Here is a 26228-nt window from a genome sequence, read left to right as displayed (position 1 = left end):
ATGTTCTCTCCAACTATTTGCTTCATCTTAAATTTCCTTCATCAGTGTCTTATAGTTTTATATAAAATATAAAAAAATAGTTTTTATATTTTACCTTTTCAGTTAGGTTTATTCCTAGGTATTTTATTGTTTTTAATGAGACTGTACATGGAATTTTTTAATGTAAACGGACTCTTTTGCATATTTATTTATTTAAAATTCTTTTTCTCCCAGTTTTATTGATAAATCATTGACATACATCACTGTATAAGTTTAAGGTACTCAGCAGGATGGTTCTATTTATATATATAATGAGATAATTACCACAATAGAGTCAGCTAACATTCATCTTCTCGTACAGATACAATAAAAAGGAAAAAAAGAATGAAAAAAATGAAAAGGAAAAAAGTTTCTCTTTGTGACAAGAATTCGTAGAATTACTCTCTTGACAATGTTCCTTCATAACATACAGCAGTGCTAGAGATAGTTGTCATGGTCACGTTGTACATTACATCCCTTGTACTTGTTTATCTTATGAACTGGAGTTTTTACCCTTTGACCACCTTCTGCCAGTCTCCCCTCCCCTCACCCCCTGCCTCTGGTAAACAGTGTTTTAGGTATCAGTTCAGTTCAGTTCAGTTCAGTTGCTCAGTCGTGTCCGACTCTTTGCGACCCCATGAATCACAGCACGCCAGGCCTCCCTGTCCATCACCAACTCCCGGAGTTCACTCAGACTCACGTCCATTGAGTCAGTGATGCCATCCAGCCATCTCATCCTCTGTCGTCCCCTTCTCCTCCTGCACCCAATCCCTCCCAGCATCAGAGTCTTTTCCAATGAGTCAACTCTTCGCAGGAGGTGGCCAAAGGACTGGAGTTTCAGCTTCAGCATCATTCCCTCCAAAGAAATCCCAGGGCTGATCTCCTTCAGAATGGACTGGTTGGATCTCCTTGCAGTCCAAGGGACTCTCAAGGGTCTTCTCCAACACCACAGTTCAAAAGCATCAATTCTTTGGCGCTCAGCCTTCTTCACAGTCCAATTCTCACATCCATACATGACCACAGGAAAAACCATAGCCTTGACTAGACGGACCTTTGTTGGCAAAGTAATGTCTCTGCTTTTGAATATGCTATCTAGGTTGGTCATAACTTTCCTTCCAAGGAGTAAGTGTCTTTTAATTTCATGGCTGCAATCACCATCTGCAGTGATTTTGGAGCCCCCCAAAATAAAGTCTGACACTGTTTCCACTGTTTCCCCATCTATTTGCCATGAAGTGATGGGACCGGATGCCATGATCTTTGTTTTCTGAATGTTGAGCTTTAAGCCAACTTTTTCACTCTCCACTTTTACTTTCATCAAGAGGCTTTTGAGTTCCTCTTCACTTTCTGCCATAAGGGTGGTGTCATCTGCATATCTGAGGTTATTGATATTTCTCCCTGCAATCTTGATTCCATCTTGTGCTTCATCCAGCCCAGCACTGCACATGATGTACTCTGCATATAAGTTAAATAAGCAGGGTGACAATATACAGCCTTGACGTACTCCTTTTCCTATTTGGAACCAGTCTGTTGTTCCATGTCCAGTTTTAACTGTTGCTTCCTGACCTGCATACAGATTTCTCAAGAGGCAGGTCAGGTGGTCTGGTATTCCCATCTCTTTCAGAATTTTCCACAGTTTATTGTGATCCACATAGTCAAAGGCTTTGGCATAGTCAATAAAGCAGAAATAGATGTTTTTCTGGAACTCTCTTGCTTTTTCCATGATCCAGCAGATGTGGGCAATTTGATCTCTGGTTCCTCTGCCTTTTCTAAAACCAGCTTGAACATCAGGAAGTTCATGGTTCACATATTGCTGAAGCCTGGCTTGGAGAGTTTTGAGCATTACTTTGCTAGCATGTGAGATGAGTGCAATTGTGCGGTAGTTTGAGCATTCTTTGGCATTGCCTTTCTTTGGGACTGGAATGAAAACTGACCTTTTGCAGTCCTGTGGCCACTGCTGAGTTTTCCAAATTTGCTGGCATACTGAGTGCAGCACTTTCACAGCATCATCTTTCAGGATTTGAAATAGCTCAACTGGAATTCCATCACCTCCACTAGCTTTGTTCGTAGTGATGCTTTCTAAGGCCCACTTGACTTCACAGTCCAGGATATCTGGCTCTAGGTGAGTGATCACACGATCATGATTATCTGAGTTGTGAAGCTCTTTTTTGTACAGTTCTTCTGTATACAACAAAGCAATTTAGCCAAAAATTGCAAATCCACTATACTTCCAAAAACGTGATTTTTTTTAATAATAATTGTTAATAAATAAAATTTTAAAATATTTTGTGTATTTATTTATGGTTTCAGAGAAATAAAAACCTGCCAGTATTTAGTAAATAATGTCTAGAAAATATATATAGCTCACAAGAAAGAAGTAAGTTTATTAGGTGAAAAGCAATTTAAATGTTTCTTGGATGTATTAACATTACTTGAAACTAGTGGCACTTTTTTGGTTACTAGTGCAATGCTACCTTAACTGTATCTGTTCAACACACTGAGGCCCAGTATCTACGAGAGAGCCACCTGAATTCCTAATTTCGGATAAAAGTACCCAGAGAACAAATGTATGTAGAATGTGAAAATTAGTAGCACTTGACAAAATTTTATTATATTAAGGGCATAGGTTTTGGAGTCAGAAAAAAAATATTGAATTTATAACAAGTTCTGTCACTTCCTAGCTGTTTAATTTGAGGGTGAGGGGGCAGTTGCTTAACCTCCTTTAGTGTCATTTCCTAAATTATAAAATAGGGATGCTTATATTCACCTGCCACAGGATCATAAGACGTAAAGGAAAATCTGCATCTAAAATGACTACACATAATACATAGCTGATAAGTGTTACCTACTTTATCATCCAGCATGTTCTTGATAGATAGACGAGTCATTCCAGACTCATCATAATTTGCTTACTTACAACAAGTTGTCATTCTCACTGAGGGTACTAATTAGGTGTGAAGTAAACAATCTGTAGTTTGTGGTTTTCAGCTAATAGTAATACAAGCTGGTTTCCAGAGAAGAAAAAAGAAAACGGAGACTAAAGGTGAAGGCAGTAGAATGGGCTGTAGAATAAAAAATAACTTTTAGAGAATTTTGAGGAAATTAATTGTTTCAAGGTTGACATTTAGATACGGGCAGGGAATTTGGTGCTTTGGGTGGACACGGTTTAGCACTAAACCCTTTAATGTATTTTAGTAGCCTCATAATCTGTTAAATAGCTATATGATTTTTATTTTTACATATTTTATGCAGCAAAATAAATCGCCATTTAAGTGCTTTTTGATGTGTGAAGTAATGGACTCTTTAATTGCCACTAGTAAGTGTCCTTAATTTAGTGAAATCTCTCCCCTGTCTGCTCTTTTACTCTTTGATAAGGCAAAGAATATTTATTTGCTTGCTGGTAATCACCTTTTATAAGCATGGTGATAAGGGATTCAAGAATGACATGTACATAGATATATATGGAGATTTATATGAGCTGTATCAGGTAAAAAATTCTCTTTATAAGTGGCACTTGAATTTATCTTATGAAGGCAATTGTCTTACTTTAAGAAATACTTCAATCAACTGCTAAGGGTAAAACATGAGACTCTCAGCAGAGTCAGCAGCAGACATGAGAACAAAAGAGGTACAATACTGCTTAGTATGGGAAAGGAACGATGTCCAGAGAAGCTAGGAGAAGACAGGCTGAGGCATCTGTTTGCTAAGTGATGCTTATTGAACTTGGGCTCCTACCCTCCAGAGACTGGGGTTGTATCTTTTCTGATGACTACATTTCAGAGAGATGGCTCCCAGGTCCATGAAAGACACATTCTTGAGTATAGAAGACAGATCTCAAAGAGACAGGGAAAGAATTTACAATTGCAAGTCTTTTTAAAAAGTAAATGCTCTATGGCAGAAATCACAACATTGTAAAAATGGGAAAAAAAAAAAAGTAAAAAGAGCCCACGCATTGGAGAAGACCTTGATGCTGGGAAAGATTGAAGGCAGGAGGAGAAGGGGATGACAGAGAACGATGGGTGGCATCACCAACTCCATGGACATGAGTTTGAGCAAGCTCCAGGAGATGGTGGAGGACAGGAAAGCCTGGAGTGCTGCAGTCTGTGGGGCCGCAAAGAGTAGGACACGACTGAGCGACTGAAGAGCAACAACTGGTGGCTCAGTGGTAAAGAATCCGCCTGCCATGCAGGAGACTTGCATTTGCTCCCTGGCTCAGGAATATCCCTTGAAGAAGGAGTAGTTACCCACTCCGCTGTTCTTGCCTGGGAAATCCCATGGACAGAGGAGCCCTGCAGGCTACAGTCCACGGGGTCGCAAAAGAGTTGAACAGGACTTAGTGACTGAACAATAACAACAACAATCCCTATTTCGGTGGGCAGAATCACCCTAGCTGACATATCCTATGTATGTAAAGCATTCCTAGTTTTGATTAAACTTAATAGTTAACACTTCAGCATATTTGAAGAGTTATTGGGAGAAAGAATCCTCTTAAATTAGTATGCTTACACAATTAAATTTTGCCTTAATTCTCTGCAGTATTTTATGAATTTGCCCATGTCTTTTAAACTTTCAAATTTTTGGCATAAAGTTCTTCATAATATTATCTTATTAATTTTTATTATTTAAAATTCACAGTTGGCCTTTATTTCACAAAGTTCATATCCTTTAGAAGAGTTTTTTGTACAATTTTTGCTATATGATGCTATTTAAAGAGAAAATAGACAAATGCACAAATTATGTCCTTTAAGCTACTTCTTTAACGTTGAGGAAATGTAAAGGTAGAAAAGTATTAGTTCCAGAGCCTGAGGAGTACATTTACTTATGTGTGTATTTATTAAATACTTATTTATTTGGCTGTGCCAGGTCTTCGTTGTGGCATGTGGAAATCTTGTGTCTTCGTTGTAGCTTGCAGGTTCTTTTAGTTGCAGCGGGTGGGATCTAGTTCTCCAACCAGGGATTGAACCTGGGACCCTTGCATTGGGAGTGCAGAGTCTTAGCCTTCGGACCACCAGGGAAGTCCCAAGAGTACACTTATATTGCCTGAACTTGGATTTTCCCATTTGGTTAGATACATACTACACCAAAGTGAGTTTCTGAATTATCTGTTGCCTTGCTCTGGTACAATACTTTTATTAACTTTCTAATGTCTGTAGTAACCATAATTGTGTCTGCTTTTCCATCCTGATATGCTTATTTGTTCTTTCTTAACCCATATCAATAGATGTGTATCAATTTTTAATTTTTTTCAAACAAATATCAGGCTTTGTTGATACTATTATATTTTATTTTGTATTTCCTTATTTTTTCCTTATTATTTACTTTATTATGTTCTCCCTTCTCCTGTTTGGGTTTATTTTGCTGTAATTTTTTCCAACATCTTGAGAAGTCTGCTTAGCTCCTACATTTTCAGCAATTTAAATTTTATAATTTTTGCAATTAAATCTGTAAATTTTCTTTTGGAAACTTAGAAGTATCCTCTAAGTTTTGATTCATGGCATTTAAAAATTTCCATATCTATTCCATATCTATTTCTTTTTTGACCCATGAGTTATTTAGAAGTATATTTCTTAATTGCTAGTTATCATTTTTAAATTATTGATTTCTAGCATAGCCATATATGATTTCAGTCTTTTGAAATTCATGATGACTTACTTTATGGCCTATACAGAGAATATTTGTAAATGTTTCTTGTGTCTTAGAAAAATTTTGGGTTAGCCTAAAAGTGTGTTCAGGCTTTTCACCATAGCATCGTATGGAAAAACCTGAACACACTTTTTGGCGAACCCAGTAACAGGTAGTCGACAGTTGTTGGGTCCAGCGTTCTGTACACGACGATTACATTTTATTTGTTAATGTTATTCAGATCTTCCATCAGTTCAGTTCAGTTGCTCAGTCATGTGCAACTCTTTGAGACCCCATGGACTGCAGCAGGCCAGGCTTCCGTGTCCATCACCAACTCCTGGAGTTTACTCAAACTCACGTCCATTGAGTTGGTGATGCCATCCAACCATCTCATCCTCTGTCGTCCCCTTCTCCTCCCGCCTTCAATCTTTCCCAGCATCAGGGTCTTTTCCAATGAGTCAGTTCTTTGCATCAGATGGACAAAGTATTGGAGTTTTAGCTTCAGCATCAGTCCTTCCAGTGAATATTCAGGACTGATTTCCTTTAGGATTGACTGGTTGGATCTCCTTGCCGTCCAAGGGCCCATCAAGAGTCTTCTTCAACACCACAGTTCAAAAGCATCAATTCTTCGGTGCTCAGCTTTCTTTACAGTCCGACTCTCACATCCATACATGACTACTGGAAAAACCATAGCCTGGACTAGATGGACCTTGGTTGCAAAGTAATGTCTCTGCTTTTGAATATGCTGTCTAGGTTGGTCATAACTTTTCTTCCAAGGAGTAAGCGCCTTTTAATTTCATGGCTGCAGTCACCATCTGAAGTGATTTTGGAGCCTCCAAAAATAAAGTCCGTTACTGTTTTCACTGTTTCCCCATCTATTTCCCATGAAGTGATGGGACCAGATGCCATGATCTTCGTTTTCTGAATGTTGAGTTTTAAGCCAACTTTTTCACTCTCCTCTTTCACTTTCATCAGGAGGCTCTTTAGCTCTTCTTCACTTTCTGCCATAAGGGTGTGTCATCTGCATATGTGAGGCTGTTGATATTTCTGGCAATCTTGATTCCAGCTTGTGCTTCTTCCAGCCCAGCGTTTCTCATGATGTACTCTGCATATAAGTTAAATGAGCAGGGTGACAATATACAGCCTTGACGTACTCCTTCCCCTATTTGGAACTAGTCTGTTGTTCTATGTCCAGTTCTAACTGTTGCTTCTTGACCTGAATACGGATTTCTCAAGAGGCAGGTCAGGTGGTCTGGTATTTCCATCTATTTCAGAATTTTCCAGAGTTTGTTGTGATCCACACAGTCAAAGGCTTTGGCATAGTCAATAAAGCAGAAATCGATGTTTTTCTGGAACTCTCTTGCTTCTTCCATGATCCAGCGGATGTTGGCAATTTGATCTCTGATTCCTCTGCCTTTTCTAAAACCAGCTTGAGCATCAGGAAGTTCACGATTCACATACTGTTAAAGCCTGGCTTGGAGAATTTTGATCATTACTTTGCTAGCGTGTGAGATGAGTGCAATTGTGCAGTTGTTTGAGCATTCTTTGGCCTTGCCTTTCTTTGGGATTGGAATGAAACTGACCTTTTCCAGTCCTGTGGCCACTGCTGAGTTCTCTAAGTTTGTTGGCATATTGAGTGCAGCACTTTCACAGCATCATTTTTTAGGATTTGAAACAGCTCAACTGGAATTCCATCACCTGCACTAACTTTGTTTGTAGTGATGCTTCCTAAGGCCTGCTTGACTTCACATTCCAGGTTGTCTGGCTCTAGGTGAGTGATCACGCCATCATGGTTATCTGGGTCGTCAAGATTTTCTTGCCACCTCTTTTTAATATCTTCTGCTTCTGTTAGGTCCATAGCATTGCTGACCTTTATTGAGCCCATCTTTGCATGAAATGTTCCCTTGGTATCTCAAATTTTCTTGAAGAGATCGCTAGTCTTTCCTATTATATTGTTTTCCTCTATTTCTTTGCAATGATCACTGAGGAATGCTTTCATATCTCTCCTTAATATTCTTTGGAATTCTGCATTCAAATAAGTGTATATTTCCTTTTCTACTTTGCCTTTAGCTTCCCTTCTTTTCTCAGCTATTTGTAAGGCCTTCTCAGACAACCATTTTGCCTTTTTGCATTTCTTTTTCTTGGGGATGGTCTTGATCACTGCCCCCTGTACATTGTCGCAAAACCTCTGTCCATAGTTTTTCAGGCACTCTGTCTATCAGATCTAATCCCTTGAATCTATTTTTCACTTCCACTGTATAATCATAAGGGATTTGATTTAGGTCATACCTGAATGGTCTAGTGGTCTTCCCTACTTTCTTCAATTTAAGTCTGAATTTGGCAATAAGGAGTTCATGATCTGAGCCATAGTCAGCTCCCAGTCTTGTGTTTGCTGACTGTGTACAGCTTCTCCACCTTTGGCTGCAAAGAATATAATCAATCTGATTTTGTTGTTGACCATCTGGTGATATCCATGTGTAGAGTTTTCTCTTGTGTTGTTGGAAGAGGGTGCTTGCTATGACCAAATGTGTTCTCTTGGGAAAACTGTATTAGCCTTTGCCCTGCTTCATTCTGTACTTCAAGGCCAAATTTGCCTGTTATTCCAAGTGTTTCTTGACTTTCTACTTTTGCATTCCAGTCCCCTATAATGAAAAGGACATCTTTTTTGGGTGTTAGTTCTAAAAGGCCTTGTAGGTCTTCATAGAACCGTTCAACCTCAGCTTCTTCAGCGTTACTGGTTGGGGCATAAACGGATTCCCATGATATTGAATGGTTTGCCTTGGAAAGGAACAGATCATTGTGTCGTTTTTGAGATTGCATCCAAGTACTGCATTTCGGACTCTTTTGTTGACCATGATGGCTACTCCATTTCTTCTAAGGGATTCTTGCCCACACCAGTAGATATAATGGTCATCTGAGTTAAATTCACCCATTCCAGTCCATTTTCGCTGATTCCTAAAATGTTAATGTTCACTCTTGCCATCTCCTATTTGACCACTTCCAATTTGCCTTGATTCATGGACCTAACATTCCATGATCCTCTGCAATATTGCTCTTTATAGCTTCGGACCTTGCTTCCATCACCAGTCACATCCACAACTGGGTGTTGTTTTTGGTTTGGCTCCATCTGTTCATTCTTTCTGGAGTTCTTTCTCCACTGATCTCCAATAGCATATTGGGCAACTACTGACCTGGGGAGTTCATCTTTCAGTGTCATATCTTTTTGCTTTTTCATACTATTCATGGGGTTCTCAAGGCAAGAATACTGGAGTGGTTTGCCATTCCCTTCCCCAGTGGATCACATTTTGTCAGAACTCTCCACCATGACCTGTCCATCTTGGGTGGCCCTACATGGCATGGCTCATAGTTTCAGTGAATTAGACCAGGCTGTGGTCCATGTGATTAGATTGGTTAGTTTTCTGTGATGGTGGTTTTCAGTCTGTCTCCCCTCTGATGGAGAAGGTTAAGATGTTATGGAAGCTTCCTGTTGGGAGAGACTGACTGAGGGGCAAACTGGTTCTTGTTCCCATGAGTGGGACCATGTTCAGTAAATCTTTAACCCAATTTTCTGTCGATGGGTGGGGCTGTGTTCCCTCCCTGCTATTTACATGGGGCCAAACTATGGTGGAGGTAATGAAAATAATGGTGACCTCCTTCAAAAGAATCCATGCATGTACTGCTACACTCAGTGCCCCCAGCCCTGCAGCAGGCCACCACCGACCCATGCCTCCGCTGGAGACTCCCGGATACTCACAGGCAAGTCTGGGTCAGTCCTATGAAAGTGAAAGTGAAGTCGCTCAGTCGTGTTCGACTCTTTGCGACACCATGGACTATAGCCTACCAGGTTCTTCCATCCAAGGGATTTTCCAGGCAAGAATACTGGAGTGGGTTGCCATTTCCTTCCTCAGGCGATCTTCCCAACCCAGGGATTGAACCTGCATCTCCTGCATTGTAGGCAGAGGCTTCACCATCTGAACCACCAGGGATGGTAGTCCTTCTATAGTCTACTATAATTCTTTGACTTCATTTTCCAGAAAAATTTGTAAACTTGTGAATTCAGAAGCCCAGTGATCACATTTGCTATGTGACAAAGTTACGTTATTTGACGTAAATGTTATATAAGAAGAAATTTAACTTCTCAACCAATAATGTAATAATATGAGTGATGAAATATTTATAATGTTCATCTATAAGAATTAAAAGCATTCAGGATAACTTTTTTGGAGCGTTAGAAATTGCACTGTTATCTTTTAAGCTTTGGGGGCAAAAATATTAACAGAGGGGCAACCAGCAGTGATACATAGGTACCCTAATTATCTGGCATAGATATTTGGAGAGTATGGCCCTGTATACTCTGATTCTTTTTTCTCCAATTATTTATTTCATTTGAATTCACTCTCTTTGTGTCTTTCCAGTCTTAGCACTTTTCAATGAAGCTGCCCGACTCATACAAAGCTTCTGTTAATAGAACTTAGCCTCTGATGTTAGCTTCTGAGTATTTCACTCATTCTATCTGCATATTCCTCTTTCACCTGGCTTGAGCTGCCCTTCAGCTCCCCTCTCTCTCTGCTTGATGACCTGTTTTTTTGATGTGCTTCTCTGACTCATGCACTTTACTTTTCTTCAGATAGTAACTGTGAGTCACAGCCCCCACCCAACCCCTTACCCCCTTCACCCAGGGCCTGTGGAACTGTTCAGACAGAACTAATTCCCACCAGGCCTTCCCATCAGAAGAGGGGAATATTGTGCTGGGTTCACGCATCAGTCCAGACACACTGCTCCCTGGTTCTCGGATGACGATTTCCCCGGCAACCTCCAACTCCCAGATGTCTGTCTGCTCTACCACAGAGTTCATAGTTCATCATAGTTTTTGCACTTGACTTTCAGTTCTGGCCTCTCAGTTGATTTATCTCCTCTCTTTCTCCCTCTGGCAAGTCCCAGTGGGTAAGCCTTAATAATAACCCTAGTATACCCTTAATGACTATTCTCTCTGCTTCTATTTCCTGATTTTTAAAAAGGCACAACATATAAAATGGCTCAGTGGGTAAAGAATCTGCTCCTCTGATGCAGGAGACACAGGTTTGATTCCTGGATCAGGAATACCCCCTGGAGAAGGAAATGGCAACCCACTCCAGTATTCTTGCATGGAAAATCCCATGGACAGAGGAGCCTGGTGGGCTAAAGAGTCAGACATAAGTGCGCATATAAACTCAAAATATATAAAAAGGAATGAAGCATGAATGAAACTTGAAGAGACCATGCTAAGTGAAATAAGTAAGGCACAAAGGGACAATATTGTATGATTCCACTTATACGTGGTACACAGAGCAGTTCAGTTCATAGAGACAGAAAGGCGTTTAGAAGTTACCAGGGGCTTGGGTTAGGGGCAATGGAGAATTATTGCATAAAGGCTATAGGGTTTCTGTTTGGAGTAATGAAAAAGTTTCAGAAAGAGTTGTAATGGTTTGTGCCATGTGGTAGACGTAATTCATGCCACTAAATTCTGCACTTAACAGTGGTTAAAATGGTGTGTTCGGTGTCATATATAATTTGCCACATTAAAACAAAACAGCACAATAATAGCTCCTTGACCTTTTGCAGCATCCTCCAGGGCTGTTCTTTTCGTCTGCCTCTTAAATATTAGGATTCAGCAGTTTTGGTCCTTGGTTCTTTCCTTTCATCATCCTGCCCTCTTCCTCTGGGGACTCTCATTTAGTTTGCTAATGAGGACTAAACCTATATTTTTAGCCTAATCCCTCTCCCAAGTGGCAGACCTGGGTTATTGTGATTACTTGAGATTTCCACCTGGACATTCCAATAGCTCTTCAATCTCATCATTCCCCTACTCAGCTCATCTTCTTCCTTCCAAAGCAGTTCGTCCTGTCTCCAGCCTTCTGTTTTCCACAGCCATGTTTCCCAAACCAAACATTCAGGCGTTTTCCCCTTTCCCCCATTTCCAGGCTCTCGGTAAGTCCTATCTTTCTTACTTTACCTTGCGCAATGCCCCACCACATACCCTACAGCAAAGTCAGGCTGCTAGTCTGGCCCTAACTCAAATTCTGTGTCTTTGGAAATCTCCTGCCTGGAGAGATTTGATCCTTTTTCTCTGCACTCTCAAATGACCCGCTCTGTCTACCTCAAGACCCAGGTGAAAGTTCACCTTCTTTGGAAGGCTGTCTCTCACTTTCTCTTTGCAATCTCTCTTTCTTTAGAGCAGTCATCCTTTTGTCCTTCCTGCCTGGGAAAAGTTTTTTCCCAAATCAGCATAAATGAAATCATTTTGCAAAGCATGTTGCAATTCATTGCAATTGTTTGTTTACATGTCTGACAGTCTCCTCCACTAGACTCTAATGTTTGTCGAGGGGGGAGCTGTGTCCAACTCCCAGCCAGGACTCTGGTCCATGGTAGGTGCTCCTTAAAAACCTACGTTGCCTCCCTATATAAACTTGAGAAAATTAGACATTTTTTCTTTTACTTTTCAACATGCTTTTGTTAAAAAAAAATCTTTCAATATGGACCATTCTTAAAGCATCCACTGAATTTGCCATAACACCACTTCACCCCATGCCTTGACTCCTTGGCTTCAAGGCTCATGGGACCACAGCTCCCCAACCAGGAACTGAACCTACAGTCCCCACACCGGAAGACGAAGTCCCAGCCGTCGAACTGCCAGGGAAGTCCCATAGGCATGTTTTCAACACTTGAGATTCAAACACTTTTCAGAAAAGTCAGCTCACTTTGTGCTTCATTCTCTCTTTTCTGTTCCGTATTGCTAAGTGATTGTCCCCTAATTACTCAGAGCATTGTGGTATTTTCCTCCAATTTTTTTTTTTTTTTTGGTGTGTGTGGCTGCTCCAGTTACTTTCCTGATAGTTCTTATTTCATATTTTAGTGATTTTAAAATTAGTAAAGTTTAAAAGTTTAGGGGCACATCTAAAGATGGATATGGTAATACAACCTGGATAAAACCTAAGGAGTGAAAGAAAAATCCTATGGGATCCCTAAAAGTAGTGCTTCAGAGTGTTTAAATAAATCACATGTGTTTTAAAAATTAAAATGACCTGCAATTAATTTTACTTTTTAAAAATGATGGGTCTTTTTGTACTATAATTAGAGACTGTAGGACTTCAAAGCAGATTTGGAATTAACGTTTCTGAATAAATGTTAGTCAGTAAGAGACTCAGACTCCTCATTATTTCAGTCTTCTTAATACTAGTTTATTTTTGATCTGTTGCAAATAGCATAGCTTCTATATCAGTCACCGTTCTCCAGAGAAACACAACTTATAAATATATATTAGAACTTGAAATGAATTATTGTATATTAAAACCCATATGTTTTTCTAGTAGTCATGTATGGATGTGAGAATTGGACTATAAAGAAAGCTGAGCGCTGAAGAATTGATGCTTTTGAACTGTGGTGTTGGACAAGACTCTTGAGAGTCCCTTGGACAGCAAAGAGGTCCAACCAGTCCACCCTAAAGGAGATCAGTCCTGAGTGTTCATTGGAAGGACTGATGTTGAAGCTGCAACTCCAAAACTTTGGCCACCTGATGCGAAGAGCTGACTCATTTGAAAAGACCCTGATGTTGGAAAAGATTGACGGCAGGAGAAGAAGGGGATAACAGAGGATGAGATGAGTTTGAGCAAGCTCTGGGAGCTGGTGATGGACAGGGAAGCCTGGCGTGCTGCAGTCCATGGGGTTGCAAAGAGTTGAACAAGACTAAGAAACTGAACTGAACTGATCTACCTGGAGATAGAATCAGATTCTGCAGGCTAGGGGCTCAGTCTGACAAGACTGTTTGTCCCCACCCCCTAGTTTAGATGCCCATCTCAAGTCTAGGTTGTTACCTGTACTTCTGACCAACTGGCTGAAGATCAAAGGTTCTCTCTACTCTCTTCTTGGGTTGAATTAGTTTGCCAGAGTGTCTCACAGAAACAATTTACTTACTAGATCATTGGTACATGATAAAAGGATACCAATCAGGAATAGCCAGAAGGCAGGCATGTGGTAAGGGCACAAATCTTCCATACCCTGTCCGAGCACCAGTCTTCCAACCCCTGCAAACTCTCTGAACCCCGTCTATTTGGGTTTTCATGGAAACTTCATTACATAGGAATGGCTAATTAAATCGTTGGCCAATGGCAACTGGTTCAACCTCCAGCCCCTCTCCCCTTGTGGTTGGCTTTCCCTGACAACCAACCCCCCTTGCCTCACACCCTCTCCTCCTTCATTAACCTAGGGCTTTACAAAAGTCACTCATTAACATAAAAAAGACATTTTTATCGTTCTCACATTTATGAAATTTCAGGGGTTTTAGGAGCTCGGTACCAGAAATGGGGATGAAGACCAAAGATATATTTCTTATTATAATTCACAATGCCACAGCCCCCATCTGAATATTTTACTCCCAAAGCTTAAAAGATATCAGTATAACTTCTGATTAAACAGAAAGTATTTAGGGAATTCCCTGGCTGTCCAGTGGTTAGGACTTGGTGCTTTTACTACATGGTCAGGATTTAATCCCTGGTTGGGGAACTAAAATCCTGCAAGCCTCATGGTGCTGCTAAAAAAGCAAATAAACAAATTTTTGAATGTTTTGATTCTTACAGCTGAGCATTATGAATGCTCTTCTCCCAAATTATTTTACATATATGTAAATAAACATAAAGAGATTTAATTTTAAGGAATTGATTGTGGGGACTGGTATGTCTAAACCTCATAGGGCAGGCCAGCAGCTTGGTAACCCAGAAAAGATTTCCATATTAGTCTTGACTCAGAATTTCTTCCTTTCCAGAAATCCTTAATTTTTGCTGTTAAGGCTTTTAGTTAATTGAATGAGGCCCATCCACTTCATTAAGGGTAATCTCCTTTCCTTTATCCCTGGGTGGGGAAGATCTGCTGGAGGAGGGCATGGCAACCCACTCCAGTATTCTTGCCTGGAGAATCCCATGGACAGGGAAGCCTGGCGGGCTACAGTCCATAGAGTCACAAAGAGCTGGACACGAGTGAAGCAACTTACATGAATGCATGCACTGATTATAGACGTTAATTACATTTACAGAATACCTCCACAGCAATATTTAGACCATTTGACCAAACAGCTGGATACCATAGCCTAGCCAAATTGACACTTAAAATTTAATCATCAGCTACCCTAGTGGTTATATTCATCAGCAAGGGATGATAAAAAGCAATAGTATAATCATTCACTGTGTCTCTTAATTTCCCCCACAAAATGTCTGGATAGTAAGTCAAAGAGAAATCTACCAAGCTAAGTCCTAGTGGAATTCCAGACTACTTTGTTGCAAGTACCTTTTGAGCAGCTATCTTAGAGCTATATATTTTTACTTTAAAAGTGATCAGAAATATGTATAGAGGTATTGCTGTATTATTTTTATCTTACCCTACAGCTTGGCTTCCAAGTTAGAACATTTGCTTGAGAAAGATACTGTAGCTAATTTTGAAATTAGATAGGCAGAGTTCAGGCTATTGAGCTATAGATGGAATGTTTTAGGATTGGCTGATTTCTATCATTGAATAGTTTGTGTACCTCCTTTAGAAGATAACCCCCTTCTTATCTACGAAGTAGGAATAACATTTATCTCTTATTATTGTTGAGAGGTTTAAACAATGTATTGACGTGTCTAATGCAGTACCTCATACACAGTAGGTATTCCATAAATGTTTTCTTCACTTGTCCTACAATAGTTTTCAGAACTGCAACCAGAGAGAACCTCTAAGCAACGTGAACTCATTGAGCTCATGAACTGGATAAGAAGATGAAACCTTTTTCTTTGTTGTTGAACTTTCCATGAACCTTAGCATCTCATTTGTTTTCTTTTGACTGTGCAAGGCTACAGAAGTAGAAAGAGGATTACTTTCCCTCCATTTTCTCTCGAACTCAAGTATGCATTCATTTATTTGTCCATTCATTCAACAACTCTTTACCGAATGCCTTTATGCTCCAGGCATCGTGGCAGGTACCAGGGATATGACCGTGATCACTCATTGTGGTCTTTGTTCTTCAGGGGCTCACAGGAGATGATAGGGTGACCAGAACTACTGACACACACAAAAAAGCATGGAAAAAGGTAGGTTCAGGTTCTACTGATGGTTTCATATTTGCTTGTGGAAAAGATAATGATGTTGTCAGCAAGCATTTTGTAAATAATATGTTACAGCTTAAGAAAAATACAACATACTGAAAGAGAAAAAACGAGAACAATAGATGATGAAAAAAGGTCTTAATGAGAAAATATTTGCCAGCTATTAGTGTTGGCATTTTTATTATCCATCCATCATGTTCCATTTGTTAAATGGACCAGTTTAAATTACTTACATTTCACAGAATAACAAAATTAAGACTTAGGAGAACAGCTTTTGCTTTAAAATTTCTGCTGCTTTGATATTCACAGCAAATTAGAAATGATGCTCATTACCCTTTGGTGTGGCCTTACTCTGGGTCCAGCATTGGGCTAAGCAGTTCAAGAATCCTGACCTTCAGTTCTCAAAATGATCCCCATCTTGGAAAATAGGAAAGCTAAAGCACAGAGAAGTTAAGTAGATTACTTAAGGTTGCTGGTGGAATCAGAGTTTGAACCCAGAAAGCCTGACTTCAGAGCTCTCTGAACTACCTATCTTATAGGGAATCAAAAAAAAAAAAAAAAAAGTCCTAAAATGCTGAGACATTACTATGAATATACATGGAGTCATATTTTATTTTATTAAAAAAGTAGGCAATACTCTTACATGATTAAAAAATTTAAAGGCATAAAAGGATATCAAGTATTTTCTCATGGTCTTTCTTTTTGTCTCATGGGACTCCTATGATTCAAATGTTGTGGCGTTTAATATTGTCCTGGAGGTCTCTGAGATTGTCCTCATTTCTTTTAATTCGTTTTTCTTTTTCCCTCTCTGATTCATTTATTTCTACCATTCTATCTTCTATTTCACTAATCCTATCTTCTGCCTCCGTTATTCTACTATTTGTTGCCTCCAGAGTGTTTTTTATCTCATTTATTGCATTATTCATTATATATTGACTCTTTTTTATTTCTTCCAGGTCCTTGTTAAACTTTTCTTGCATTTTCTCAATCCTTACCTCCAGGCTATTTATCTGTGATTCCATTTTTATTTCAAGATTTTGGATCATTTTCACTATGATTATTTGGAATTCTTTATCAGGTAGATTCCCTATCTCTTCCTCTTTTGTTTAGTTTGGTGAAAAGAGCCTTCAGAATGGGAGAAAATAATAGCAAATGAAGCAACTGATAAACGACTAATCTCAAAAATATACAAGCAACTCCTGCAGTTCAATTCCAGAAAAATAAACGACCCAGTCAAAAAATGGGCCAAAGAACTAAACAGACATTTCTCCAAAGAAGACATACAAATGGCTGACAAACACATGAAAAGATGCTCAGCATGACTCATTATCAGAGAAATGCAAATCAAAACCACAATGAGGTACCATTTCACACCAGTCAGAATGGCTGTGATCCAAAAGTCTACAAGTAATAAATGCTGGAGAGGGTGTGGAGAAAAGGGAACCCTGTTGGTGGGAATGCACTCCATACATAGTATGGAGAACAGTGTGGAGATTCCTTAAAAAAAACTGGAAATAGAACTGCCTTATGACCCAGCAATCCCACTGCTGGGCATACACACCGAGGAAACCAAGATTGAAAGAGACACGTGTACCCCAATGTTCATCGCAGCACTGTTTATAATAGCCAGAACATGGAAGCAACCTAGATGTCCATTAGCAGATGAATGGATAAGAAAGCTGTGGTACATATACACAATGGAATATTACTCAGCCATTAAAAAGAATACATTTGAATCAGTTCTAATGAGGTGGATGAAACTGGAGCCTATTATACAGAGTGAGGTAAGCTAGAAAGAAAAACACCAATACAGTATACTAATGCATATATATGGAATTTAGAAAGATGGTAATGACAACCCTGTATGCGAGACAGCAAAAGAGACACAGATGTATAGAACAGTCTTTTGGACTCTGTGGGAGAGGGAGGGGGTGGATAATTTGGGAGAATTGCATTAAAACATGCATAATATCATATAAGAAACAAATTGCCAGTCCAGGTTCGATGCAGGATACAGGAAGCTTGGGGCTGGTGCACTGGGATGACCCAGAGGGATGGTATGGGAGGGAGGTGGGAGGGGGGTTCAGGATGGGGAACATGTGTACACCCGTGGCGGATGCATGTTGATGTATGGCAAAACCAATACAATATTGTAAAGTAAAAATAATAATAAAAATAAATAAATAAAAGGATATAAAAAAGCAGAGACATTACTTTGCCAACCAAGGTCCGTCTAGTCAAGGCTATGGTTTTTCCAATAGTCATGTATGGATGTGAGAGTTGGACTACAAAGAAAGCTGAGTGCTAAAGAATTGATGCTTTTGAACTGTGGTGTTGAAGAAAACTCTTGCGAGTTCCTTGGATGGCAAGGAGATTCAACCAGTCCATCCTAAAGGGAATCAGTCCTAAATATTCATTGGAAGGACTGATGTTGAAGCTGAAACTCCAATACTTTGGCCACCTGATGCAAAGAACTGACTCATTTGAAAAGACCCTGATGCTGGGAAAGATTGAGGGCAGGAGGAGAAGGGGATGACAGAGGATGAGATGGTTGGATGGCATCACTGACTCGATGGACATGAGTTTGAGTAAACTCTGGGAGCTGGTGATGGACAGGGAGGCCTGGCATGCTGCAGTCCATGGGCTTGCAAAGAGTTGGACAAGACTGAGTGGCTGAACTGATCTGAACTGAAAAGGATATGTAGTAAAAAAGCTCTCTCCAGATCTCATCTGCCAACTACCTACTCCCCCTGTCCTGAAAGACAACAAATAAGCTTGTATATATTATCGGTTTCTCTCTCTTTTTGCATAAATGGTAGGCTACCTTGTGACCCATTGCATATCTTTCTTTCCCCCCTTAAAAATGTATCCTAGACATCTTTCTCTTTTTTTAAACATAAATTGCTTTCTATTTCTCTTTTAACCTTTGCCTAGTTTTCTATGGCATAAATGTCCCATGTGAGCTCATGTGTGTTCAGTCACTAAGTTGTGTCTGACTCTTTGCAACCCTATGGACTGTAGACCGCCAGGCTCCTCTGTCTGATGCTTTGTCCAGTACTTTTAAAATTACATTTTATTTTGTGTGAAATTGATTTTGCATAAAGTTTGAGCTTTATTTTGTTTTTTCCAGATGGCTCCCTGTTGCTCCAATAAAATACTAAAAAACATCTGCATCAGTCAGTACACTTACCAGCTCACACAACAAGAAATCTGAGGTAGGGCTGTTCCAGAGTTGACTATTTCAGTGGTTCAACGTGATTTCTAGGACCCAGATTCCCTTCACATTTTCCATGTATTGACTGACTTTCCTCCTTTATTCAAACAAAAAATTGAGGGCTTTGTCTCTTCTACATGTCCTCAAGACAAGCTTAGTGCTACAAGAATTCCATTTAATTAGATAAAAGACATTTTTGTACCACTGAACATAACAGATTTGCAGAATATTTTCCACGCTTCAAATTAACTGAAGTAGGAATCACCTCTATCAACAGTTTCAGCTATTGTGTCCAATACAAGAAATATGACATTATTTTCTATTGGAGGCTATGTGGTTATACTCCAGAATGGGATTTGAGAAAATTGAATACAACTCTGATAGAACTGGCCAAGAACTGCCTCAACTCCTTACCAAATCCTGCAGCCCACCGGCAGCTGAACCTCAGCATCTGTGTTTCCCTTGAGTCATAGTGGGTAAAGCATCCTTGCCCCAGTCAAGGGCAAAGGCCAGTTCTTTCACACAGCTGTGTATCTTCAGTTATCCCCTTGCGCTTTTGTATCATCAGATTCTTTCTATTGCATTGCCTCCACTAGCAGTCTAATATCTCTCTCTCTGTCCTCCACCCGCCACCAATCACCACTCCATTTCTCATCCCTACTCAACAGAAAAATTTCTGAAAGCCATGTTTAGCTTGCTGCCTTTTTGTCCTGCCTCTCATTCTTGCCATAATGCACTTCAGTCAGGCTTTCATTCCTCCATTCTCCCAACCCCACATCGATAAGAGATAGTTCCTGTTAAGGTTGCTTGTATAGATGTCCGTGAAGCCAAACTCATCTGATTTTCCCCTAACTGGCCTGAGAGCTCTTTCTTAGCATCTTTTCTGGCTCCTCCTCCTCCAGCAGACCTCTTGCAAGCCTCTGTGTTTTCAACCTGCACTCTGTACTTCCCTACTGCCATGGCTTTAAGTATCATCTATTCACAGACGACTTCAAATCCATACCTCTTTTCCTGACCTCTATCCTGAGTTCTAGACTTATTTATCCAACTACCTTTCAGAATTTCCTTATAAGTGTTTAATAAAAATGTCAAACTTAATATGTCTGTTCGTTGTTCAGTTGTGTCTGATTCTTTGCGACCCCATGGACTGTAGCCTGCCAGGCTCCTCTGTCCATGAAATTTTCCAGGCAAGAATACTAGAGTGGGTTGCCATTTCCTACTCCAGGCGATCTTCCAGACCCAGGGATTGAACCCACATCTCCTGGGTCTCCTGCATTGCAGGCATATTCTTTATGCAGAACTAATTATTTCTCCCTTCCTCCCAGTTTACTCTTCCCAGGGTCTTCCCCATCATGGTAAATGGTATCTTCATTTGTCCAACTGCCCACAAGCAATTATCAACAAGTCCTGTAGTGCTTACGAAGTATGTCTTGAGTCTGGCTACTGCTCCCATCTTCACTGACACACCCTAGGCCAGGTGACCACCATCTAGCCTGAACTACTAAGACCATCTTCCAATCAGTCCAGATTCCTGTCTTTTTCAGTCTGATCCTTTCTCCATATAGTAGTCTCAGTGATTTTTCTTTTTTTCATTAATCTTATTTTTTCCTTCAACTTTTGTTTTTTAAATTTTAATTAATTTTTAAAAATTGGAGTCTAGTTGCTTTACAATGTTTCTTTAGTTTCTATTGTACAGCAAAGTGAATCACCTATACAGATACATATATCTCCTCATATTTGGATTTCCTTTTCATTTAGGTCACCACAAAGCACTGAGTAGAGTTCCCTGAGCTATACAGCAGGTTCTCATGAGTTATCTACTTTATACACAGTCTCAATAGTGTATATAGGTCAATCCCAACCTCTCAGTTCACCCCCTAGTTGTCCATACATTTGTTCTCTATGTCTGTGACTCTATTTGTGCTTTACAAACAGGCTCATCTACACCATTTTTCTAGATTCTGCATATATATATGTTAATATACAGTATTTGTTTTTCTCTTTCTGACAAACTTCACTCCGTATGACAATGTCTAGGTTCCATCCACATAGCTGCAAATGGCTAAAATGAAAATTAGATTTTGTGACTTCTCTCCTCAAAACTTATATTGGGGTCTCATCACCCTCTGTAATAAAACCAAAACTTCTCTTCCTGATACACAGGGTTCTACAGGGTGTGGTATTTGCCCACCAAAACTCATCTCTGTTCATTTCCTCCCCTTTTCATTCCAGCAGAAGCACTATGGCTGTTTTTCTTTCCATCAAGCACACCAAGCTTGTTTCCATGTTAGAACCTTTGCACCTGCGCTTGGAATACTCTTCCTCTATATTTGCATAGATGTGTCCTCATCACTCACGGCTTGGCTCAAATGAGAGTTCTTAGAGATTCTGTGCTGAGTAACCTACTAAATCAGCTGTGTCTTTCCCCGTGTTCTGTCATTCTCCACCACAATATTCTATACTAGCATTTTGTAGCATCATTTATAAGGAATGGAAATCTCATTTACTCACTGACCACTCAGTCATCACTCTGAATGTAAACTCTTGATGTCAGAGCCTCCGGCTGTCTTATGCTCTGCTGTATTCCCATTATCTGAAACAGTTCCAAATATTCATCAGCAGTGAATACTCCTTAAATGTTTGTTAACTGATTAATTACTCCATGTTTGTTCTGAACATTTACCTCTTCTGATCTCAGTTCCTTCAGTATTAAAATGAGGAAGCCTGGAGAAGAGAATACCTGAAATTCCTTCTGGATCAGTCTGATAACCTACAGTAATTACAGGAAAAATCTTGTTGCATCAGAGATTTGTATCTACTAAAGAACATTCATTCATTCATTCAACAAGCTCTTTCTGAGTGCTGACCAAAAGCCTGGGACTGTTCTAGGCATCGGAGGCCAAGTCATAGCCATCAAGGTTCTAGCGCATAAGTCTCAACAGACAAACAGAAAACCTATAAAGTTAATGTGATCCTTGTTTTCCATCTGCTTTTCTACTGATACTTTCACAACAGTTTTCTCGATACTGCTTAGTTTATCAACACTGGGCTCCCTCTTACCATGGTTAATTTCCAAGACTTCTAGGATTAAGTGACATAATTTATGTGGCTATAACTTTAATAGCACCATGTAAAACATAGCCATTAAGGCTGCAGAATTCCTGCCAATTTGATTTAGCTCTAATCCAAACTCTGCCATACTTCCAAATTTAATTGCAGCCTGACTTACACTAAAATTTTAAATTTTATGAATCTAATTTTTAAAAAAATGAGATCAGTAAGGAACTAAAATTGTAAACATTCAGGTAGTAACACGTACAGGACTGCTAATTCTCTTGCCAAAATTTGAGACAGATGACTTTAAATTTGAATTGGAATTAGTGTACATAGAGAGCCAATCATTAATCAAGTGTCTAGAATGAAAATAAATCACTTTTAAACATGACTGTAGAGAATGAAAAATGATTACGAAAAGTAAAGCAAATTATTATATATTGTGCTAACTGCCATTTGTTGGCATAGGCTACAAATCACTCATAGAAAGCAATGTCTATTTATATTTGCTTTAATCATTTATATAAAGAGATTTAGTATAGCTACAGAATGTTTTAATCTTGCATATAAGTACTATATTTCAAGCAATATATATTGGTCAAAATGTTTTTGGTTGGAAAGGAAGACAGAAACCCAATTCAAACTTAACCAAAAAAAAAAGTGGGGGAGGGAACTATTTATTGTTTCATGTAACTGGGAAAGCCAGAACTCAACTAATAGAATGTCATCAGAGAACTCTTTTGTTTCAGTCAGAGGCTCTCCTTTTGGTGAACAAATGTTCACTAGCTGCTTTATTGACTATGCCAAAGCCTTTGACTGTGTGGATCACAACAAACTCTGGAAAATACTGAAAGAGATGGGAGTACCAGATCACCTGACCTGTCTCTTGAGAAACCTGTATGCAGGTCATCAAGCAACAGTTAGAACTGGACATGGAACAACAGACTGGTTCCAAATAGGAAAAGGAGTACGTCAAGGCTGTATATTGTCACCCTGCTTATTTAACTTATATGCAGAGTACATCATGAGAAATGCTGGGCTGGAAGAAGCACAAGCTGGAATCAAGATTGCCGGGAGAAATATCAATAACCTCAGATATGCAGATGACACCACCCTTATGGCAGAAAGTGAAGAAGAGCTAAAGAGCCTCTTGATGAAAGTAAAAGAGAAGAGTGAAAAAGTTGGCTTAAAGCTCCACATTCAGAAAATTAAAATGGCACCTGGTCCCATCACTTCATGGGAAATAGATGGGGAAACAGTGGAAACAGTGGCTGACTTTATTTTTCTGGGCTTCAAAATCACTGCAGATGGTGATTGCAGCCATGAAATTAAAAGACGCTTACTCCTTGGAAGTAAGGTTGGTCATGACCAACCTAGACAGCATATTCAAAACCAGAGACATTACTTTGCCAACAAAGGTCCGTCTAGTCAAGGCTATGGTTTTTCCTGTGGTCATGTATGGATGTGAGAGTTGGACTATAAAGAAAGCTGAGTGCCGAAGAATTGATGCTTTTGAACTGTTGGTGTTGGAGAAGACTCTTGAGAGTCCCTTGGACTACAAGGAGATCCAGCCAGTCCATCCTAAAGGAGATCAGTCCTGGGTGTTCATTGGAAGGACTGATGCTGAAGCTGAAACTCCAATACTTTGGCCACCTGATGCAAAGAGCTGACTCATTTGAAAAGACCCTGATTCTGGGAAAGATTGAGGGCAGGAGGAGAAGGGGATGACAGAGGATGAGATGGTTGAATGGCATCACCAACTTGATGGACATGGGTTTGGGTGGAGTCCGGGAGTTGGTGATGGACAGGGAGGCCTGGCGTGCTGCGGTTCATGGGGTTGCAAAGAGTCGGACACGACTGAGCGACTGAACTGAACTGAGCAGCTCAAGATTCATGACTTACCAGTTTATCAGCCCAAGGGCAAAGGGAGCAGTTGTTTTCCTTTAAAAAATTGTTATTAATTTATTGGCTCTTCGTTGCTGCCTGGGCTTTTCTCTAGTTGCGTTGCGTGGGTTTCTATAGCTTCTCTTGTTGCAGAGCACAGGCTCTAGGGCATGTAGACTTTAGCAGCGGCAGCTCCTGGGCTCTAGGGTCCAGGCTCAATGTTTGTGGTGCATGAGCTTAGTTGCTCCACAGAACGTTGGATCTTCCTGGATCAGGGATCAAACCCGTCTCTCCTGCACTGGCAGGTGGATTCTACACCACTGAGCCACCGGGGCAGCCCAACAGTTCTTTTTCAGTAGCTACAATAGAGAAATCCTGGGCAAGATTCTAACTGGCCCAGTTTGGAAACAGACTAACAAAATGTATTCCAAAGGCCCTAACACGCTTTCTTCTTCAGAACTGTTATTCTTGCAGTGAGCTAATGTTGGCTAAATTTTAGGAGAATATAATCTGATTAAATTGATCCACCTTAAGGTGTTTAAAAGTGATAGCTTTATCATTTACAACTTAAATAAAATGATAATTTGGTGCAATGTCAAAATAAGAAAAGAAATTTAAGGCAGTGTGGATGAAGACAGTTTTAATTGGGTTCAATAAATTATGCCAATGTGTAAGGATACCTTCTTTCAAACATAAGGCATAGAAATCTGGACATGTCTGTCCTACTCACACTATTTGTGAGTGCAAAGAGTATTGGGAAGATGCTGTGAGAAGGGTCTGTCCTTGGTTCAGGCAATAAAGGATACATTGTCTGTAGAGAACAAAAAGCAATAATAAAACTAAGTCAGCTCCTTTTCGTGCCTAGTGCCTAGCGCAGCCACAGCTTGTGGTCCCGAGAAGCACCTGAAGCCCAAAGCAGCTCCAAAGCTTTGGATAAACTGACTGGTGTGTTTGCTCCTCGTCCATCTACCAGCCCCACAAACTAGGGAATGTTTGCCCCTAATCATTTTCCTAAGGAACAGACTCAACTATGCCCCAATAGGAGACGAAATAGAGATCTATATGCAGAATTTCATTAAGACTGATAGCAAGGTCTGCCCCAACATAACTTACCCTGCTGGTTTTATGGATGTCATCAGCACTGATAAAACTGGAGAGAGTTTTCATCTGATCTATGACACCAGTGGTTGCTTTGCTGTTCATTGTATTACACCTGAGGAGGCAAGGTAAAAGCTGGGCAAAGTGGGAAAGATCTTTGTGGGACAAAAGGAATCCTTCATCTGGTGACCCACGATACTCACATCATCCGCTACCCTTGATTCCCTCATCAAGGTGAATGACACCATTCAAATTGACTTGGAGACTGGAAAGAGTACTGATTTAATCAAATTTGACACTGGTGCATGGTGACTGGAGGTGCTAACCTGAGAAGAACTGGTGTGGTCACCAATCAGGAGAGATATCCTGGTTCTTTCGATGTAGTTCATGTGAAAGATGCCAATGGCCACAGCTTTGCCACATGGCTCTCAAAAATTTTCATTATTGGCAAAGGCAACAAACCATGGAACTCCCTTCCCTATGGAATGGGTATCTGCCTTACCATTGCTGAGGAGAGAGGCAAGAGCCTAGAAGCCAAATAGAGCAGTGGATAAAATGATTCCTGGGTGGCATGATTGGAAAAGTCTTTGTACTTAGTTAAAGATAATACCACATTAAAAAAAAAAATGGCTAAGTCATTTTGGTCTTCCCTGGTGGCTCAGACAGTAAAGAATCTGCCTGTAATGCAGAAGACCTGGGTTTGATCCCTGGGTCGGGAAGATCCCCTGGAGGAGGGCATGCAACCCACTATTCTTGCCTGGATAATCCCATGGACAGAGGAGCCTGGCAGGCTACAGTCCATGGGGTTGCAAACAGTGGGACATGACTGAGTGACTAAGTCAGCTTGCATTTTCTTATTATCATGTATAGGAATTCTAAACAATTTCAGTGATGTGATATCCATCCCCAACTTGATGGACCAGCCCCACTGTTACTGCATCTCCCTGGAGTTGCTTGTCAATACCTCCTCTCATCTCCCGATTCAAGCACGCTGCAGTAGAAGTCAGAGCGCTGGCATATTACTTTTCACAACTATTGCTACCCGACTAGGAGAATTAATGCATTATATAGAAAAGAGGGAACTGAGACTGCAAAAGGAAATAATCAAGAGATTATGCTTTACAAAATGGATTATAATTAATGTCAAACTGTGCGTTATAAGCAGTTAGTATAAGCTCGTAATATAAAATAATTGAATTAGTCCCCCAAATAAATCCAACAGAAAAGTCTGT

At 40.0% G+C, this 26228-nt stretch overlaps 1 pseudogene; it reads left to right on the top strand.

Annotated features, from left to right (window-relative positions):
• The window catches only part of LOC109570201 (small ribosomal subunit protein eS4, X isoform-like), a 57927-nt pseudogene extending 32377 nt beyond the window's left edge, over window positions 1-25550 (top strand).
• Window positions 25551-26228: the final 678 nt, after the last annotated feature.

Source organism: Bos indicus, chromosome 16, assembly GCF_029378745.1.
Source record: "Bos indicus isolate NIAB-ARS_2022 breed Sahiwal x Tharparkar chromosome 16, NIAB-ARS_B.indTharparkar_mat_pri_1.0, whole genome shotgun sequence".
NCBI classification, from domain to species: Eukaryota; Metazoa; Chordata; class Mammalia; order Artiodactyla; family Bovidae; genus Bos; species Bos indicus.
Note: the sequence above shows the minus strand (reverse complement) of the source record. Positions and strands in the feature narration are given on the sequence as shown.